This window comes from Rhipicephalus sanguineus, chromosome 9 (genome assembly GCF_013339695.2).
Source record: "Rhipicephalus sanguineus isolate Rsan-2018 chromosome 9, BIME_Rsan_1.4, whole genome shotgun sequence".
Lineage (NCBI taxonomy): Eukaryota > Metazoa > Arthropoda > Arachnida > Ixodida > Ixodidae > Rhipicephalus > Rhipicephalus sanguineus.
The window spans coordinates 28,862,404-28,877,193 of record NC_051184.2 but is presented as its reverse complement, the minus strand read 5'-3'; positions in this window follow the sequence as shown (position 1 = coordinate 28,877,193).

Sequence of the window (14,790 nt, the reverse complement as noted above, 5' to 3'; positions counted from 1 at the left end):
ATACTAGTCGGCGACTACAACGTAGACATTATTGACATTAGGACCTAGCTTCGCCCACTCGTCATCATTCACTCCGTGGAGATTCGTTCCATTCTTTTTCCTTTTCCCTTTTTCCCCATCGCCAGCATCGAAATGCCGCGCCACTACTGGTGCACCAGAGTTACTGATGTGGCTCCCAAAGGGAAGGAATCGTTATACAAGCATCCGGTTGCTAGACGTATAAGGTTGATTTTTAACGACATTAATTAGAACTCACAGATAAGAAAGCCAAGGAAAATATGTTATTTGTAGTAATTATGATGTAAATGTGAAGAAAGTAAAGTGGGGCGAAAAGATAACTTGCCGCCGGCCATGGCTATAGCGGCGCTGACTCCTAGGTTTAAATGCACATATATCCCCCATAGAGTGGACTGGAGGACGACCGCCGCCGTAGCTCAGTGGTGGAGCATTGGACGCGTTATTCGAAGGTCACAGGTTCGGTCCCTGCCGGACACAAGTTATTTTTTCGTCCACTTTACTTTCTTCACATTTACATCATAATTAATACGGATAACATCCCCTATATATACTTTCCTTGGCTTTCTTGTCTCTTAGTTCTAAGTAATGTGTCTAGCAAAGAAAAACGAGCCCTTAAAATTCCCCTTCTTTCGTTCATTTTTAACGACAATCATTTACGCTGGCGCTATGAGCCCCGAGCTACCAAGCCCGTCCTCAGTTCCCCATCTCGTTCAACAATGGGCTTCACAGCAGGCATATCGCCCAGAGAGATAACAGCACGTCACTTTTATTCGGCCCTCAAACGGTCACTGGCCACGTTATTTGACACGCGCCAGTTGAGCTACAATTCTTGCCATTGTAGAGGGCTCGGAGAAAACTCTGAAAGGCGTGATGAAGAAATGAGAACGGGTTCGAGGTCCTTAGTGTACACCTTCCTTATCTACCGAGCGTGCGCATGACGCGTGCGCGGCTGCGGCGTCCTGTTCAGATATGCCTTATCCGAACGCAGTTACAGCTGTACACACCGTTGAGCTAGGCATATACACCGGCGACCGTGATAAGGGCTGTAACGACGTCGCGTAAGAGAGCTATTACGAGCTCGTGAAAGCTGTTTTGTTGTAAGCGATGATTGCCTCACGCGTTATGCCCACGTTATCGCAGTGGTACGAAGGTGACGGGCCGGCTGCAACCGGTGTCCCTGGACCAACGTGTTGTCCAAGAGGGAATGGGGGCACGACGTTTTCACGGATCAAATCAAGCGTGTAGTAATAGGAAAGCCGCAAGAACCTTACAGGGTTCCTTATGCATTCAAGAGACGACTCGAAGGCGAAAGCCATCTCCCTTTCCTTCTCAGTCGATGTATTGATCCACCCCCGCTCCCCTCCGAATTATTTCTGCACCTAACGTGGTTTTGCACTGCCTCAAGGATCGGATGCATTGAAGCTTCCCGCGCCTCACCTGGTTTTGCACTGCCTCCGTGATCGGCCCACCTTTGACCAAACGACAATGAGCCAATGTGATAATGTGAAGCGACGTTGGGATGTGACGTCACTATGACGTCACAAATTTGGTATCTGTGACGTCATATGGTGATGTCATCACGTGATGATGATTTTCGACATCACTCGCGTTTGATGAGGCATCTATGGCTTTCGCCTTAATAAGGAAACCAGATAGCTCAGTGTTTTCTCTCGACTCATTGTCCTTGTCTGAAACGGTCTCAAACACGCGGCCCGCGGGCAGCATGTGGCCCGCGGACTTCTTGCTAGCGGCCCGGCCCGCACATAACTGTCTTTGTCCGTTGTTTTATTTATCTTATTAATAAGTAATCCATGAGCTTTCCGCCTACTATGACCAACTGCCCGTACCAGAATGGAATTTTGGCAGGCATGGCCAACGGCGTGATTAGGTTTCCCTATTTCTCCACCCCAGTGCTGGGTGGCAAACCAGATGCTAATATCTGGTTAACCTCCCGGCCTTCCTTTTTATTGCGATAGGAATTATATGGACAGCCTCGGCTGTATCTTGCCGTCGCCGTCGCCGCCGTCATGCACCGTATATGTATAAGTATGTATATATATATCAAAGTCCCAAATAAAAATAATTCAGAAAAATGCTTCCGAAGCGCGGAATCGAACCAGCGACCTCTCGTTCCACAGCGCGTGGCGCTAACCACTACGCCAGAAAGCGCAGATCCTTCAGGTAGCTAACGGGGAGCGTTATATACACACCCTTTACCGCTGGCAGGACTCGGAGACGGCAGGCGCTTATAAGCGTTTCTTCATTACCAGCGAGATGGCGCGAGGAGCGCAACGGGCGGATTTAAAAGTCGTCGGCGAGCTCGCTCGCTTCTTCTTATATTTGCGCAGGGAGAACCTTGCCCTTCCGCTGTCTGCTCGCGCGGTTTTCTCGTGGTGAGGGGAAGAGGAATGTTTCGAGCTTTCACCGTGATGTCCGCGCTCATGTTACGGAGCGTACGAAAGTCACTCGAGCTCAAGGGACGCCGCTAAACGAACAAACAGAACATGAGCGCGAGCTATCAAGTGTCACAGCTCGACACTTGAAGCACGCTAGTTTCCTTCGCTGCTTCGGCCGCCTTTTTTCATCTCTCTCTCTCTCTCTCTCTCTCTCTCTCTCTCTCTCTCTCTCTAGGCGAGCTTGTTTAAGACTTTAGCGGTTATTTTGTACTTCACAAGGAAAAGGTTGTCTGACTACTTTCATTATTTTCTCGCCTATTTCGATTAATAACACTTTGTTCGGATGAGCTACACAGACGCGACTGGTCTGAAGAACTTTTTCGTGAGGCACCAAATGCAGTCACCGTTTGTTGAGACTTAAACCATTGAACAAAAACGCCATATTTAAGAATCAGAGTCCAGATTTTCGGCATTCCGGAGATTGTTATCGATATGGTTCTCGAATGCTGACGCCAAATCCCCTTCAGAAATGATCCCCATATATGAGATATCAGAAAGGCCTTTTAAATAGCAACATTAGCTGACCCTTTGTTGGCCCCCTTTTCCACCCCTGTTTCAACCTTCTTCGCTGTCTCGGCCCCCGCGGGACCAAATTTCGTGACTACGGCCCGCTAGCTCAGCTGAGTTTGAGACACCTGTACTATATGTATAGAGACTGCAGGCGTGCGCTGGGTTCTCCATTAGGTGGGGGGGGGGGGGGGTCATTGGATGCAACAGCGAAAATCAAGTGAAAACGTGCTCCTCATAATGACCTGCCTTTGGTCCTCGGCTTTCTGAGTTTAAAGGCACCCAGGTAGTAAACAGTTCTTAGAATACAGTTCTCGGTAGCCATTATCATCAAAAGCTTTCATGGTCATCACTCTGCATTTTTAAATCAAGGAACAGGTTCGACAATAAAGATGCAGGGCAGACTTGGCGCCCCCTTTCGATGATTAAGGGGGAGGGGGGACTGCCCCCTGCTAGCGCAGGTCTATGAGAAAGATAGTGCGCATGCTCGGTCTCTTCCATGACGTCAACAAGGACACTTGTCAAAGGACGCTGACAAAGCCAACGCTTGCAAGTCAGCAAGGACTCTTACGTATAACTATCTGGTCATAACAGTGGCATTTATTGTCATGGAGAGAGAGAGAAATAAGTAGCAGTGAGTATTCACGGTGTCTTTTTTCAAACATATGGCGGATAACCCACCGCAATACGTAAGCTGCCTGCGCTACGGCCTGAGCACAGCTGGCGTGTGCGTCACGAATGCGATCTTTTGTTGCGCCGTTGACCTCTACGCATCGCAGCATTGAATTCCTGTTTACAATTTCTACGGGAGGAAGGCCAGCTTTAAGTCTGCATGCATGCGCAGCGCTTTTATTTAACCGCAACCTTTCCCAAGGGCGCTCTTGGCGGCTCAGATGGGTAGCCTTGCCCTCAGACTCGTCCTCGTTAGAGGACTTAACGTCACCGAGACATATTAAAAAAACAAACAGTGCTCACTTTAGAGCTATGACGTCAAGGAATGCCGGTTGGCTCATACATTTCAATAGGACACACGGGCATTGACGCAGCCAAGCGATCACCGGGGCGCGGGGGGGGGGGGGGGGGGGGGGGGGGGCGTTGATTTTCCGTAACTGCTTTACATAAATTGTGTTCTTCGACAACATGGCGGAATTTAATCATATCCAGAATATAGCCACGCAGCCGGGGCCACGTATATCGGAGACGATGCGAGTTGGGCAACATTGCGCGTATCCTTTTGCACCTGTCGGAAATTGAAGAAAACTGAAACAAACAAACAAACAAACAAAAAAAGGTTGAATGAAGACTTCGTATGATAACACAAAGGACAGCGCTCTGCTGTTTGAGGCCCGAGCTAAGTAGACAGGAAAACGAAAAACATGCCGCAGGAACTATTCGCAACAGGATGAGGCACGTGTGTGCTGCAACAAAAAACACCGGATACCCGTAAGCTCATCGTAATGGAATGCGAGGATATTCACCCAGCAATGCATACGCTTCCCAAAGGCCATGGGATTCAAAGCGGATGTAAGTATTAAGCCGTCGAATGTCGATACGTGCAAAATACGTGTGCATGATTGTAATCAAGAAGCAGCTAGGGGTCAGACTGGTATAGAACCGCAATGTCATCACATGCATATAGGCAGGAGTAAAATGTGACAATAAAGGGCAAAAAAAAAGTAAGGTCAGTAAGAAATAACAAAAAATTTGACATTGCAATAGATGGAATGCAACCTGACTGGAACAGCAAGGCTTAGTGACTGCCATCTTCCCGTTTCGAAGAAGACGTGCTTCTTCTGTGATTATTGAGAAAAGGAAAAAGGCACCTAATTTCTGTCTGCCTTAAGGCGACACGGCGCAGTGCCTTGTAGGGATGGGGGTAAGGAGTGAATGAAAGAATAGTAGGAAAAAATAGAGAGAAAAGTGATAGAGCCATCCATCCAACGGAAAGAAAAGAGGACAGGAAAGATGTGGGAGACGATCACGGGAGTTCAGGGACGGGACCACGAAACACAGCCAGAGGCACGGTTGACAACATCGACGAAGCGGAGAAGGCCCCCACGATGAGCGGCGCACGGCATAGCGGGCGAGGCGACCGTCACAGGGCGCCGATCAGCGAGAGGCAGGGGCGTAGCCAGTAATTTTTTTCTGGGGGGGGGGGGGGGGGGGGGTTCAACCATACGTTATGTATGTTCGTGCGTGTGTTTGTATGTGTGCGTGTATATATACACAAGCAAAACTGAACCCCCCCCCCTGGCTACGCCCCAGGCGAGAGGTACGAGGAGTAATCCAGGACATCGCGGCCGGCACGTTCGTCTTGCTTGAAATCCAGCGAGCGAAATCAGACGTGCTGCCACATGGCGCGGCCGTCATTTGTAGCTTAGTTACTCTATACTCCAATGTGAACGCTTAGGTGTGTCGTCACTGCTGCGAGCGTTGTATTAAATCGTTCCTACTACTCGTTTTCAACACGATATTTCATCATTGTGAAGTGTGAGGAAATCGCAACACGCAAACACCTGTTTGCGGCATACTTGTTTGTGAGCGCTGCCCCTCTCCCCTACGTTTTGTGTGTAAATGCGAGATAGGCTATTTAGCACTGCGCTGAATGAATGAATATTTCCGTAGGGTGAAGTGTCGTAGTGTGCGAAGCATTTATTGGAGTGAGACAGATGCACAGTATAGCACGCATGTAGAGTGTACTAGAACAGGGGAGTGCTAGGAACGGCCGCAGCACCAATGTGCAGAAAGTGAAGCCCAAAGAGGGTCAATCCACGTGCGGCGCTGCGATCGGTAGTCCAGAGTATCGCATCTGTTTTCCGCGCGCCGCCGCCGACGCGATTGGCTTACTCGCATCACGTGACTTCTCGCCGCCATATCCCTTCCAAGCGCTTTGGGTGAAGGCGCGTTCAATGCAGAGCTTGGCCGGACATTTAGCGGTACCACGGTCCCTAGAAGTACTTTGTCGCATTTTTAAACGCGCCTTCCAGACAGGGGCGTAAGAAATTTTTTTCGGGAGGGGGGGGGGGGCACCCCCTTGATCCGAAGTGGGGGCCTGGGTAGCTCACCAGCAATCGAACGAGCTACTCTGAGAATCTTGTTAATTTTTGCATGCCGCGTGGGAAAAATTAATGTCAAAGAGCGCCGTTCTACGTGGCTGCATATAGTAGTTGGTCGGAATGAATTCGCCCCCTTCGAAGAACACACCTTCCTACAGTGAACTACACAAACTTTGCTGGAAAAGATCTAATGCGACAGGAGACAGGATACTTCACCTTTTCGGTTCGCTATGGTCAGCGATATTGAAAGCAATACATACCTTTCTATTTGCTCGGCTGTTTATATCTCGATCTGTTGAACAGATTACGTATGCTATCCGAGTTATAAGCGTGTCACGCACGGGAGTGAAATTGAAGATTTGTTAAAATAGTAACTGTTTACTTACTGGTATACCTTGAAGGCAATTGTGGCATGATTATTTGCCGTTGCGCAAAACAGAAGCGTGGAACTCTGTTGATAAACTTGGTATAAGGCAATGTTATTAGTCGTATTTTTAAATTAGTTGCCCAAAAAATGTTGCTTATGCTGCTTTGCGCCGAGCGTACCCCTAAAATATAGGTTAGTGGGTGAGAAATGGTCATAGCAAAAAAAAAAAAAAAAAAGCAGATCCCACGCATTGCGGGAGTCGATTTTATACGAGCCCTATGTCTATATATACTGTGTTGCAGAAGCTTTAAAAATTTCCCGGATGTGCTATTTTTGATGAAAAGAACATAAAGTAGGTGCCGATGAAGTTTTATTAATAGGGCATTATGAAAACAAAAAGTGCAGCAGTGCAGCAACCGAACCGCAGCCGCCCCAGCTGTTTACGCGCTCGCAACGCAAAAAAAAAAAAAGACTGTTTGTCGGAACACAGCAAAATATTTGCAAATGCACTGCAACGTTGGGAATATTAAGGAGAAAAGAAATAGTAAATGAAACAATTAAGCAGTGATGTGGATCATTATCAATGGCCTATTTTCTACGTATCGCAAGATAAGACGCACCTTACCTACCGCACGCCGATTCGCCCATGCGTTTGGCTGCTGGCGTTCCGAATCAAGACATAAATACGTCGCGCACAACTTCCAATTACCGTACACACACAACTTCTATAACACATAACAACCAGTTGAACAGCAAGCATGGTGCGCAAGCAATGCGTCAGCGATCAGTCGAAGGACGCAATGTTGAATGTTCTCGATGTTGTTAGATAACGTTCTCGAGTGCAGTGAACCTGAACACCGACTGCAAAGCTAGCGCAAACAGTCAAGGTTCACCAAATGTCGAAGTAAATGGCATCTCGCACAATGTCACTGCGCTAATGCAGCTATGTTTTCAGCTCCGGACCTAGCGAACACACCCGGCGTGATACGAAGAGACCGATGAAGCCATGAAGCGAGTTCGCGAGCACATGGCAGCATTCGCCGCACGTTTCATTAGTTACATCGCTAACCGCGCAGTCGATCCATAACTGTCGATGACTCGAAATCGATTCTAATATCCTCTTGAATAAACACACACACATAACGCCGTTCCGCCGAGCGTAACACGGCACCGAGGCGAAAAGAGCGGTCACTTCTCAACACACGCTAGCAACGCGCCGGACGGTCTGGAAGGGAAATGGCCGCCGCCGCCCAATGTTGCCCGCGTGCAGCCTGCCTTTGCGGTACTCTGATTTTCCAGTGACTCTAGTCTGCAATGTTTCGTCGTTTAAGAGATGCGCGCGGCTCCGCCAAAGTGGTCCAGGGGTAGAATGCCCGCTTCTTACTCAAAAGGCCCGGGTTAGAATCGCAGCTGTAGATGGTGGGTTTTAAATGCGAAGCATTTCTTAGCGAACTTCTGCGACTTTGAGCGTATCTATCTATCTATCTATCTATCTATCTATCTATCTATCTATCTATCTATCTATCTATCTATCTATCTATCTATCTATCTATCTATCTATCTATCTATCTATCTATCTATCTATCTATCTATCTATCTATCTATCCGCCTACGACTTTGTGCTCTCCTGGTCGCTTGGTTCATCGAATGTGCACCAAAATTGGTATGGCGTAACATGACTGTATGACGAACATAAATGACAAGTCATAACATGAAAATCATGACACGCATGTCATGTACAGCATGATTTACATGCTACGCTCATGGTGCGCTGGCGGCCGTTTCGCTAGTTTGATATACACCAAAATTGGTATCTTGCGACGTAACTGTGTGACGAACATAAATAACACGAGTTAACATGAAAATCATGACATGCATGTCATGCACAGCATGACTTACGTGCCACGCTCATGGAGCGCTGGCGGCCGTTTCGCTAGCTTGATCATACACGAAATTGGTATTGCGCGACGTGACTGTGTGACGAACGTAAAAACACGAGTTAACATGACAATCATGACACGCATGTCATGTACAGCACGACTTACGTGCCACGCTGATGGGGCGCTGGCGGCGGTTTCGCTAGATTTATATACACCAAAATTGGCATCTTGTGACGTGACTGTGTAACGAACATAAATAACACGAGTTAACATGAAAATCATGACACGCATGTCATGTACAGCATGACTTACGTGCCACGCTCATGGGGCGCTGTTGGCGGTTTCGCTAGCTTGATCTACCACGAAATTGGTATTGCGCGACGTGACGGTGTGGCGAACATAAAAACACGAGTTAACATGAATATCATGACACGCATGTCATGTACAGCATGACTTACGTGCCACGATCATGGCGCGCTGGCGGCCGTTTCGCTAGCTTGATCTACCCGGGAATTGGTTTTGCGCGACGTGACTGTGTGACAAACATAATAACACGAGTTAACATGAAAATAATGACACGCATGTCATGTACAGCATGACTTACGTGCCACGATCATGGCGCGCTGGCGGCCGTTTCGCTAGCTTGATCTACCCGGGAATTGGTTTTGCGCGACGTGACTGTGTGACGAACATAATAACACGAGTTAACATGAAAATAATGACACGCATGTCATGTACAGCATGACTTACGTGCCACGATCATGGCGCGCTGGCGGCCGTTTCGCTAGCTTGATCTACCCGGGAATTGGTTTTGCGCGACGTGACTGTGTGACGAACATAAAAACACGAGTTAACATGAAAATCATGACACGCATGTCATGTACAGCATGACTTACGTGCCACGCTCATGGGGTGCTGGCGGCCGTTTCGCTAGCTTGATATACACCAAAATTGGTATCTTACGACGTGACCGTGTGAGGAACATAAAAACACGAGTTAACATGAAAGTCATGACACGTATGTCATGTACAGCATGACTTGCGTGCCACGCTCATGGGGCGCTGGCGGCCGTTTCGCTAGCTTGATCTACCGCGAAGTTGGTATTGCGCGACGTTACTGTGTGACGAACATAAATAATAGGAGTTAACATGAAAACCATGACACGCATTTTCCTCAATGACATACAAGACGATGTATGCAGCTCTTTGCTGGCTGCTTCGCATTACATCGATTCCCACAATGCGTGGGATCTGCCGGCTTTTTTTTATTCTTGGTTTTACATTTTATAGCTGTGTTGGTGTCCCTTTGTTTCTTAAAACTAACTTCTGTAGCTACGTATTTCTACAAAAAAGTAACGTAACCGCGAATAGTTCGCGACCGCGAAAAAATCGGTTGTTTTTTTTTAGTTCAGGAAATCAAATAGAGGAAGAATTGTTCTTTTGACAGTATTAATTCGAAACAACATATTTATTTTGAATATTATGAAAAATATCAATCAAAACAATATTCGATAAAGTTGCTTCACTCACTACGAAAAAAAGGAGAAAGAAGCGTGGCAACATTTATATCATAAAAGTGTTTATTTGACTGCAATTATGATAATTCTTTCTGGGGTGTTGTTTGATATAGAGTACGTATCACGCCCCTGCACTTGTGCACAAATCGTTTTGTGGGTTGTCTATAAACTATCCGTGATACTCGTCGAGTTCGACCAAGCTGTTTGCAGACTACGTTGTGCAATTTCTTGGGATAAAACTGGAGTGCCCGCGTGTTCAATTACCTCTCGTGCGTGAGAGTAAATGGACTGATTACATGGCAGGATCGCGTGCGGGGGATCAAAGTACAGGTTGATTCAATGAATGATTTTAACAGTGGAACTGTTTAAAGCAGATGTAAATAAATCCCTGGGGATCCATCGTGCGCAATTTCTAACCGAGCTTCGAGGGCAAGCCTGACGAGAGGGAGAGCATGGGCAAAGCAATAAGTGGGTGAGTGGGAATCCTATATATAGTGTAGCGAAATTCAGAACGTTATCGGAAAGAAGCACACGGATGGCGACAGGGCCGGGACACAGCGCTAACCGACGTGATCGCATATAACACACGACACCACGCGAAGGAAAAAAAAGGGGGGGGGGGCAACTTATTCTGCCGTTCTGAGTTATGCCAACTAAAGCGCGAGACAGACGGTACGATTTTATTCTATGCGATGTGCCGGCCGACGCGGCGGTGGGGGAGAGGGAATGGTGGCTGTACGATGCTATGGAAGGTCACCATTTCGGTTTCCCCACCGCCGTGTCGGACGTCGCATCGCATGGAAAATCGTACCAGGAGGCACCCGAGTAACTGTCGCCTAGTTGGAGCACAACATCCTCGAGGTCTAGGCTCTGAGATTATCGGATTCTAATAGCCGTAATCTTAAGATAGGGAACATCCGCGCCCTGCGAGGCCGGGGACTTCCCACACGCCGGGTGTGTAAATAAATGTAATTTCTCTCTCTCTCTGTCTCGCCCTTAACCCATTAGTCTGTCCTAATGCAGCGAGTTGAGCCTGGTAGAGAAAGGGTAGCGACGTGGAGAGAGGGTGAAACTGGGTGGAGAGGAGGAGGGCAAAGGTGAAGCTAGGGCGGGAGCGGAGCAGGGGGTGTGCATAGGAGGACCGGCTGACACCCAACCTAGAAAATCTGAGGGTCTCGCATTCGTTCTGGAATGTTCGCCAATGGCCAAGCTAAAAATTTCTCGCCAACTGACGAGAGTCGAGGAGCGCACGAATGCGGGGAGCCGACACGGAGCGAAGATACTGAGCCATTAAGTTCGCTAATTTCAAGTTTTCAAGCTTCCCGTTTTCGGGTGACATCCATATTCCACTTCTGGTCGCGCATTTCTGGGATATATGACGCACATAGAAAACGGAAGCAAAGGTGCTTGTGTTCTAGCGCTGGCACTGGAGTTGGCGCACAAGGTCAGTTGTTCAAACTTCCGTTTGCATAACCGGGTGACGGGAGGCGCGGCTCACTGGGATTGCGTGCAGCGGCTATTTATTGGTTTCTCAGTGGTGGGCGGTGAACTATAGCGGTGGGCGGCATTTCCACTGACGCCCACCTATGAAAGAATCCCGCTCTCTCTCAATTGCGGAACAGTTTCATTTAATAATAGTAATAATAATAATAATAATAATAATAATAATAATAATAATAATAATAATAATAATAATAATAATAATAATAATAATAATAATAATAATAATAATAATGTGTCAGCTGTTTATACGTGTATCACTTTGACGTTGTGAGCTTTCATCGTTTTGACGACGCGTGACAGACGATGTTGGTACTGCCCTCGGAACATTTTTTACCACCATAGGGCAACCACCGCGTAAATACCACTTACGCAGGACTGCGTAAAAAAATAATAATAAACTATTTTCAATACGGCATATCGTTGTTCACTGATTCTCGCTATTCGTCAAAAATTGTCGGTGTGCCATAAGGTCGCCTCCTTGTTACGCGACATCACAAGTCTGCGAAAACCCGCGGCGTTAAAACGAAGTGGGCACAATAACCAGCGCATTACTATACTGAACAACAACTTTTTTTTTTTTTGGAATAGCCAGATGGTGTCCCTTTCTTAACGTAATTCAAGAAGGCTGCCCGCCAGTCTTATTGGCCGCCAGTGGCGTAAATCCAGAAAACAACAAGGGGGGACACACTCATGGCCATGGCGGCCATTTTGTTTTTATAAATATAGGTTTTATATTTAATTATGTAAAATTTAAAACCATGCTTTGAAATAAATTTTAAGAAAAAGAAGTGAGCATGGGTTCACAGCTCACGTAATTGCATTGTGCTATGCTCTTGAAAACCGATCGAATGGTAGTTACAATTTCAATACAGCTTTACACAGCTGCAGAGTATTGAACACAGGTGCACACGTACTACTACTACGAAACAAACAAGCGTTAAAAAAGTTAAGAGCGCTATATTTCTCTGTCAAGCAATTGAAATATGATGTTTGAAAAGTAATATGATGTTTGAATGTTGAGGCCGGGGGGGACACTTCCCCTTGGAAGTGTCCCCCCCCCGGCCTGAGCACAAGAGGGGTTAGAACCCCCCTGACCCCCCCCCCCCCCATGATTTACGCCAGTGTTGGCCGCGGCTACTTATAGCAGCGGGCGAGATGAATTTCTATGTTCGCGGGATCGAATCCCCGCGGCGGCTGCATTTTCGATGGAGGAAAAAATTTTTGAGGCCCGCGTACTTAGATTTATGTGCACGTTAAAGGGGTCATGAACCACTTATCCAAGTAATGATCTAATGACCTCAGCATCCGAGTTTACTGCCTCCCGAATCGATTGCCGCAAAAATTTCTCGAATCCGTCAAGAATCAGCGGAGTTACGGGAGTTTGGCGCACGCTCCCAGCGCTTTCTCTCTTTTCTCGTGCCGACGAGCGCACTGGAAGCTAGACAGGGAGGGATGGCACGAGGGAACGAAGTTACGTCAGCGCGCGTCATGAAACGCGATCGCTCTCCCGCTGTGATTCGCGTGCGCGAGTGCGGCTACCGTGTACTGAGGAGTGCGGCGCCGGAAAGTGGCGGCACCCCGTGGCAAGAAGCGCATCTGATCCGAACGCCGCTCTCGATTTACGTCGGCTGTCGGCCAATAAGCATGCTATGTCTCTTGCGACGTTGTGATGGTGGTAGTGGTTTGAAGAGGAAAAGGCGCCTAATTTCTGCAGCTCGCAAGAGACGTTTACGTCTCTTGCGACGTAAACAGGCAGATCCGCGACGTCAACGTGCAGACGCCCCCCCCCCCCCCCCCCCCCTTACCGACGAGAGTGAGAACCGGCCTCTGTTTGAAAAGAGGGCGCCTGACGAAACGGCAACTTCGCGCTCCGCTTGTGGCCTTCGCGGCGCGCACGACTGTAATATTTGGCAGAGTAGTTCATAGCCGTGTCAGCTTTCCGCAGGATGTGTTTTTTCAACAAGCCCAAGGGGTGCTTCATGACCCTTTTAAAGAACACCAGGTGGCTGAAATTTCCGGAGCCCTCCACTACGGCGTCTCTCATAATCGCAAAAATTTTTGTATCGTGCTTTTCTGTTGCAATGAGTGGCTAACAAACCGCTTATGATTGCTGGAAACCTCGTTTGCTTGAGTGCACAGCGGCTAATTATTTGGGGAAGCTATTCCAGTGCCTACTTGCAGTTTTGGTTTCAGGGAGCGCCGAGTGAGGCGGGACCATGCGTTTTTTTTTTTTCTGAAACACATCTAGCCACGTAAGCACACAAAATAAAGTGATGCACACCGCAACACATGCGTAGACAGCACATGCAAGGAGCATGGCAGCCAGCAGAAACTTGTGACGTAGGATTTTGATGTTAATAGAGTGAGGTGCTCAGTTTCCGCTCATTTGTGTGGACTATATATGCGCATTAAAATTGATGCACACGTTGCGGTGAGCTGCCATTGCAAACGCGGACACCTCAGAACACAACAAACGTGCTTTGGCCTTACGAGGCGCGTTATTGAATACGACAGGGCAGATTGAAAAGAAAAAAAAATCACACAAGTAACAATTACTTTCGAAGCAAACTGGTCGAAATTTCCGCGGTATCTGATCGGAGCAGCTAGGGTCACAGCACGAACGGTGCGATAACGCTGAGCCACTGAACTGAGCGGCCAGATACGATTCCACCTGTTTTTCTTACGGAGCGTGTGTGTATGTGTGCGTGGGGGAGGGTTATGGTGAATAGGGGAGAGTGTAAAGTGCGGGTAGGCAACTTTGCAGGCTACCGTCGAAATAGCCGCCGAAAACGGTGACACCTGTCGCGGCCACCACGATGTCTGATTGTATTTTTGCCGCCTTCTTTGCTTTAGTTTCGTGTGAAGCCGGTTGGAGTGCTACGACGCGGAATGAGGCGGCATGAACCTGTGAACCTGAAAGGACAGTCGCTCGTCTACGGCAAGCACGTGGAACTGGGCGCCCAAGCCAGCAGCACAAGAAATCCGTTCTCGACCAGGGCAGTCAAAAGGCAGCGGCGATGAAGCGGTGAGTGGAGTTCAAGAACAATATTTGTGCGTAGATAAAGGTTTTAATGACATCGCGGTCGATGAATTTCATAGATTCGGAGCGTAATTGAGCCCAAGGTGATGGAATCGGTAATGTCAGGTTGTAACAGCGGAACCGTGGTAACCGGCATGGTGCCCGACATAACGAGCATTGAAGGTAATTGAAGATCGTGGTGAAAAAGTGTAGGCTAGCAAATTTCATAGCGTAGTCGAGGTGCGATGGCTGCGTGACTTGTTTTCACGCGACGGAAAGATGCGTTGCTTTGTTTAATGGCGTAAAGGTACACTCCAGGTAAAATTCTCGTAGCCTACTGCTGTGTTTCGTGGAGGGAAGGATTGGACGAGGGAACTACGGCGTGGAACAAGTTGGCTGGATTCATCTTAAATAACAGCGCAAACAACACAAGGAAAACCAAACGATTAACAAAAACTTAATGTTGGG